Here is an 8,023-nt window from a genome sequence, read left to right as displayed (position 1 = left end):
TGTCAGTATCTTTGGTTTTCACGTGAAAGTCATGTGATCGCTATTTTATTTTGGTTAGAACCAAATAGAGAAAGTAGTGTCTATTTTTTCAAAGATATTTGTAAAATTGTTTGTGTATGTATGTAAGTATATATGATATGATCCTGTCTTCTAAATTGCTTGTCAGAAATCGCTAAAAAATGGTGGCCTCTTTCGCCAAAAGGGAAATGTGAAAAATCATTAATAAATTATATAAAAATGTGAATAGCCGTATTATACAAAACATAATAATTTAAAGGTTTAAATTATTGCATTGTTAAAAAATTAATTCTTTACATTTTTCAATCAATTACATATACTTACATAATTAATAAAGAAAATTGGATTGTACTTGAAAAGTAATATAGAAAAAACTAAAAAACGAGGTGAACAAAACAAATATTACAAGTTCATGTTTCATTCTGAAATAATATTATTTACGATAATGTAATCTTCGAAAATTATGAAAGACGCACGCGTGGTGTGCTAATTTACTAAATTTTTCCTACTTTCTAATTATATCACGTAATACCTGTGTGAACGTGCACAGACGTGATGTACATGTATATTTATCTGGAAGGAATTAGTGAAGATCCGGAGATGCAGTCATAGTTTGTGAGTTCAGTAATCACCGATTCACATATTCAGCGGATTTACTCCGTCCTGCCTGTGCCCGAATCTGTTAATAAATTACCGTGACGCCTAAGTTTCGGGGATATTGCCAAGTTCGGTATTTACCTTAATCTAAATTTTCGATGAACATACCCGGGCATCGCTAATTGCCGGAAGCTGTGTATCTTCAATCAGAGGGTGTCCTATATACGTGAATACGTATTATGGGCCTTGATAGCATACGTACAAATATCGAACATTCTCGCATGTCTTGCAGGCAATAGTGATGTCGCATTATATGATTTTTTTCGCATCATTAATTAACTAAGTACAGTCTGTATCCGAACGTTATGAAAAAATAGAATAAAATATTACGAACTGCCATTACGACATTTAAAGATGTAATTATAAAATTATAGAGACGATCAAATTAAGATAATCGAATTAATTATAAAAAATGTAAACTTTTCCCAGAAAAATAAAAATATAATATCTATTCTATAAATTTTAAAATAAAAAATAATTAATTAAAAAATTTACATAATGTAAAAATAAATAAATCAGAATTATTAAAATATCATTGCTTTGTAGAAACATAATGTAGCACTATTTTTATATAAATGCATAATAATAGGTACTTAAATTTAATTATATTTCTTATTAAATTGTTAAATTTTTCTTATTAAGTCTCTATGCAGATCGATGGATGTAAAATTTTACTTTCCGAAGACATACAGTCGATGTAAAAAGTAAATATATTTTCATGTAAATGGCTGCTGTTATCTACTTTTAAATATGTCCTACCGTTTATCTTTTATGAAACACAAACAAAAGATATTCATCACTAGTAAAGTCGCTCAGTACCCAAATCATGAAGTTAGTTCGTAAATCTTTACTTACGTTCGTTTAACATGTATCTATATTTATGTTAGAATATAGGTCAGCGAGAAACTAGCACTAAGTACTAGACTCATATTTAAACAATAAATTGTCAGTGTTTAATGACAATTGCGAAACGGTTCATGCATTGCAATATATCAGTTATTGTCTTTAATTTATTTAAATCTCATTTAAAGCATAATTGTGAATGAACTACTCGGCCGTATGAATCACAAACAATTCTCGATTGAATGTCGATACTTCATCAATATTTAATATAATACTTGAATGGACTTGTATGCATTCACATTATCATTATGACTTTAATGAGATTCGATAACTATAGATATACCATCTTTCCAATCTTTGAATTTAGAAGATCTTCGTGTACGCGTCAAACGTACTGTTAACTCCGAAATATGATGTTCCAAGAGCAGCGTATATGAGAAACATCTCCGTATATAAGAATATCTTCTGCGCCGTATCTACAACTTTCAATTTTCCGCCATCGAGAATTGTTTAATCCTAAAAAAAGATTACAAGGATCTTCTTCTTCTAAGAAATAAAATTTATAATTAAATATGAAATCCATTGAATAAATTCCCGCAAAGATTTTACAGATTCCTTCTTCTTGGTGAAGAAAATTAATGTACAATTACACGACACAGAAAATCACCTGAGCTGCAAGAAACTTCGATACCGCGCTTATTCCTTTAAACGCGAGGGAAATTAATAAACCGTCGGTTTATAAGTTCCGGAAATTAGCGAGGTAGTTTAATTAATGCTCTACTGAACTTCAAATCCCCGGCGGATATTTCCGTACTTTGCAACACGTTCTTCTCTCTTTAAAACAAGGATTCCGCCTCTTCTCTCGTAGTATTTTCCTTCGTCACGTCTGTATACACCACATTTATTCTCTTTATCTCACCTTATCCTCTTCATCCTTATATTGGGCATGCTCTATTCAGCTTTCATCAAATTTGAAATCTTGTCATCGGGTGCAGCCGCCCCTTATAGCGCGTCCATTGGGATTTATGTCAGTTACGACGATGGTGCTAATTAATCACGAGATACTTCGCTTCTTGTCATTGTTACTGTTTCACGTTTTAACACTCTTATTTACAATCTACGCGTATCAAATCATTTCATCTGCTATATCTAGTCTTAATTATAGATGATAGACATTTTTAATGAAAATACAAAATTGTATTCTAATATCTTTGCTACTTAATATTCTTTACAATTTATTCTATAGCTAATACTATGCTATAACGCCATGTATGTACTTTTAATTTACATTATTGCAGGTACTTAAACTTTATGTTTCTCTGAAAACAGACTTAAAAAGTCAAAACTTAAAAATCTTACAGTTTGTTTAATTAAATACAAAGAAAAAAGTACACATGTGAATTTTAATAGTGTAACATATATTTAAATGGTTAATTTCAAATTTAATATTGCATTTCATTTAAATGTCAAACTTACCTACATTTAAATATTCAACATGATTTTTAAATATTAATTTATAAATTGCTTTATTATTCATCTACCGTATATCTTTCTTCCGTTTTACCATACTACATTTTAGGAAATTATTTCTGCTTATATCCTTCTAATAATAAATTTATAAAACACAAAGAATCTTGACGATAATTCTTTTAAAGTTTTTAAAATTGTGCATATTTTAAAACATATCAAATCCATCCATATCAAATGCATATGTTACAATTAATTAATCTTATCAATAAAAATTAAGAAGCTGTAAAATACTCTCTACTTACGAATATTTAAATTTATTAATAACTTATTACCAATAACTTATTTAATACTAGTAATTTTTCTTATTGAAGACGATAATCACGTTATTAATAATTTAATAAACCGTCTTTTGATTAAAGAGTTAAAATAAAATAATATAAAAACAGTAAAAAAAGTAATTATGATTTTTTTAATTAATCCAATTCATCGCACATCGGGTAAATTCTGAACTTTATTTCTTTGTCTATCTGTTTCTTCAGACAAGTCAGATTGCCTTGATTGTTTAATTGAATCCAACTCGCTACACTAGGAGAAAAGTTTTTGTTATTTGTGATTGTAACTGCATGGTATAATTAAATAATTATAATTAAGAGCTCCATTTTTATTATTATTACTATTATATAATATTAATAATAATATGTATAATTTTATTTATTATTCTATATACTAAAAAGAATATTGTTATTCTTACGAAAATGATTATATAAATTTTAGTTGTAGTCACAAAAATACAATACTAAAAACTTTTCTCTTGTATATATTGGATGAATTGGCTTCTTTTTGAAATAATTTACAAGGTACTTGATTTTTATTTTAGTACTTACATTGTTACAGCAGTAAAGCCAAGATGAATCGGCAACCGCTTGATCTCGTGACTTAAATGGCGGACTCTTAGCGACTCGCGGATATAGAAACTCACTGTTATCCGATCGTGCCGAGATTTTCCCCCCGAGGGCGACGTCATTCGGAAATTGGAAAATATATCTTCCCAGCAAAAAGATCAGCTCGATACACAGCGGCACTGCAGCGAGGGATTTTTCCGGGAAGCTGCTTACGACCGTTACGTCTGATTTATCGCGTGTGCACCGCGTTTTACTATGGTCGAGCCGACGAAATTAAGTATCTCCCGATAAGTTCCTTCCCCCTCTCTCAATACACTCTTGATGCTTTATTCACTATCGCCTGTTTAGTATGCCGTTCTTAAGGCTTTAGGACCGTGGAACAGTTCTACAGTACTACTGAGTAAAAATGTTCTCTACAAAGTTTAAGATTGCTCTTGAGAAAAACTGGTATAAATAACGAAGGTTCCTAGAAACATCAGGGAATATGGAATTGTTTTCTTCTCTCATTTCTGCTTTAAACTGATTATTGGTAGAATCCCTTAGCAAACCTTAACAAACATATTTACTCAAGGAGCAACATCGATATATTACAAGACGAAAGATTAATGATAATGGTGTTATTATATGCAAAAACTATCATCTATTCTATCGAATTATTAAATAAATATATCAAATAATTATGTATCTTTATATCTCGTAAAATATTTTTTATTTATAGTGGATATCTTGTAACAATACTTAAAGCCATTTTAGTTATCCAATACACGAATCAGAATTCATAAAGAGTCTTCATTTATATTATGTAAGATATACAAAATATCTATCTTTGATTCTCTTTATACTTCTTACGTATATATATATAAACTTTTATATCAATACAGGGTGTACTTTTGTTTACCGTTTAGCAGTGTACATCTTCAGAGCGAAATAAGGACTCTTAAATAAGGATTCAAAGTAAAATTCACTGGAAATTAAATACTGGATGAAGTTTTGTAATTTGCATTCGCTGAAAACTTATTTCATGATTTCTCTAGATTTTCAAATATTTACAGTTAGACCTCTGAGACAGTTTTGTTGGACAAAGATCAACTTCAATTACGTCAACAATTTATACGTAAAAGCAATAAAAAAATTTGTAAAATTTGTCCTATATAATAGTCTATCAAATTTTTATCTTATTTATCTTTTAGATATTTTTTGCTTTATAATTATGTAAAAAAAAAGAGATAACAAAACTATCATCTCTAATTACAACGTTTCTAAAGATTAGACATTATCGAAGAAAATACTAAAACGGAGAGAGAATTCATAATTAATTATTTTTTTTTTCTTGCTTAAAGCATAACATATATATTGTACTTACTTCAGATTTATTCAATACTAAAAATACATATGTATACGCGAGAGAGGATTATGACATTACGCGTGCTATTACAATCAGGATTTGAAGCCATTATCGGTGAATTAATTCAACATGAAGATCGTTATACAATTGAGTTATTGATTAAAATGTAGGTTATACTCGGAACAGTAAATTGCGGTGATTACAGTTTACTGGATTTATGCGAATATTCCAGACTGTTCCGCGAGAATTTTCCGCGCCAAGCTAACCACATCTAAATGCGCATTTAATTTTAGAAAATGCATCGCTAGAGTTGTACCGATGCGATGGTATGGCTGCAACTTGTGCATTAAATGAATTCCATCGGCTAATTTCAAAACTGTTACAATGATTATCCGTGCAATTATAAACTTTATCTTTTGTCGATTCTAAATGCTCGAGTTCAGTTTCAATTCTGTTGCATACTTATCTGCTCTCGCTGCGCTTGATCTAGAAACTCTACAAAAACTCGCTCGTATAGATTGAAAAGGGATTATCGAAGTATCTCCGTTAAAATACGAGGGTACAAATGATACGGTATCGCCGCTCTGACAAATCGGACGATACTGATAACTGCAACCCACGGTGTACTATCAAGATGTCTATACATTTTCCGAAATCGTTTTGTAAACATCATCTGTGTGCATGTACAACGGTTTGTTACGATTGTTTACCATGTTTATACTTGTAATTTGATTTCAAAAAAACGTAATTTATTCTACACCTTTATAAGTAACAGTTAGAATAATAAAAAAGTTTAATTAATCTTTTATCTTTTTTTGCTCTATTTCTAAAACAAAACTCAATGTTTTCTGAGTTTCCTTTTATTCTTAATTTAATATTACTGTTATCTTTTTTGTGATAATCTCTTTCATAATTTTTGTACGAAAGTGCAGTAAGAAACATTTATAATACTATCAGTTAAAAGATGATATTTTAATTTAAAATTGTTAATAAGAATTGATAAATAAAATATATTGTTCTCTACTTCGAAAGTAGACTGTGATTGTCTAACACAATTTAGGAAATGTAATTTTGAAATTATTATTATGAATGAATTAGATAAATATATATATATATGGTATATCGATCATAAAAAGTAAATTAAACTTTATAAAAGCATCAAAACGTTAACTTAAAAAAGAATTTTTGAAAAAAAATTATCAAAATAAAGAAAGTTGATACTTTCAGGATTGAAGAAACAAAAGTGGCACAAAAATGACTTAATATTATGGAAATATTATGTTAAGAATATATTCTTCTTGTTGATATTATTTGATTGATTAATAATTTTCTAAAAATTAAATTAAAAAATTATATTTTTCCCTTTTTTTTTGAGAAATTTAATTTTTTAAGTTGTGTCACTTTTGAAGGAAGAGATATATAACAGATAAAAGAAATGAAGGAAAATAAGCGATTCTGTGGACCGATGCGTAAATTAAATCATGTATAATATTTATTTTGTAACGAATACTGATAAAATAAATTCAAACTTATGCAACTTACGAGACCATACTATGTATGTGAAGCTGAATATTTTCTCTTCAATAATGGCAACATTCCCTTCAATAAGCTGTAACAGAGTTTTACGTGAAGAAAAGTTTAGAATTTAACAGATCAATATGTGATAATCTTCTTGCAAAACTCTGAAGTAATAAAAGCTTAAAAATCAGAGAAGTTTATATTTTCACGATCAAAAGCGAGCATGATAATGTCCTATTCTTTACAAAATCAATACAGAGATTACGAAATTTTTTATCTTCCTTTTTATAATTCTTTTTTTCTATCGTATTCTTTAACATGTCGCTTATGCAATCGCGTTAGAAAATGTTGCTATAGAAGAAAAATGTCTTTGTTATTTAATAAGTTCAAGAAAGAAGGAAATATCCTCGTCCTCTTACAAGAGATTTTTCATCCTGTATGCACGCATAATGCTAATGCAATATGATTGCAAGATGCTAGAAAATTCTAATGCGATTTGCGTTATTTCTACTTTCTACATCTTTGATATAAGGGTAACGCAATATAACAGGATTGCAATAAATCCAATAATATATAATAAGTATAACAAAAATACATAATGCTATATAAGGCATAACAAAAATACTTTTTTCCGAGTATAATTAAAGGTTTCGGTAATATAAAAAATATTTCCTTTGCAAATTTTTTTCCTTTTTTATTTGACTTCCAATTACCTTCAATGCAGTAAATTTACAAGGTATTCATATGAACGTTGTCGCTGAATCGACGCTTTGTAGGATCTGAGGAGAAGGAAAATGCCGGAAGGGTTTCCAACACACATACACCTCTTTCCACAGAAATGTATTTTACAGCAGAATCGTTTGCAGGTGGACAGCCGTGGATATGTTCTCAGTTCACAAAAGCAGCCTCATGGCTCAATCGAATAGATCTATACGCGATCGATCACAACATTGAAAGATCGTAATAGATCTTGCCCTTCTTGTCAAGTTCCCGAACAAACATGTATTACGGAATTTCGGCGTTTACGCAGTTGGACTGATTTCCAATCGCGATAGACAATTCAGTGCGCCTTGTTCGCTACAAGTATCGCTCGCATGTTCAAAATAGAGTGCAGAACGTTTCACGTGATGATTAGTAAAGCTATGTGACGCATAGCTGATAGGTATATAGTATCGCAGAAACATTCTGTTATATTTCAGAACAAAAAAGAAATACGTAAATTTAATATTAATGCGTAATGTCTAAACTAGAGAATTACGTTATTATTTTT

At 29.5% G+C, this 8,023-nt stretch overlaps 1 protein-coding gene across 2 annotated transcripts in view; it reads left to right on the top strand.

Annotated features, from left to right (window-relative positions):
* The window catches only part of LOC108747741 (glutamate receptor ionotropic, kainate 2), a 229,756-nt gene that overhangs the window by 43,858 nt on the left and 177,875 nt on the right, over nucleotides 1-8,023 (top strand). The window lies entirely within an intron of this gene.

Source organism: Trachymyrmex septentrionalis, unplaced genomic scaffold, assembly GCF_001594115.1.
Source record: "Trachymyrmex septentrionalis isolate Tsep2-gDNA-1 unplaced genomic scaffold, Tsep1.0 scaffold20, whole genome shotgun sequence".
NCBI classification, from domain to species: Eukaryota; Metazoa; Arthropoda; class Insecta; order Hymenoptera; family Formicidae; genus Trachymyrmex; species Trachymyrmex septentrionalis.
Note: the sequence above shows the minus strand (reverse complement) of the source record. Positions and strands in the feature narration are given on the sequence as shown.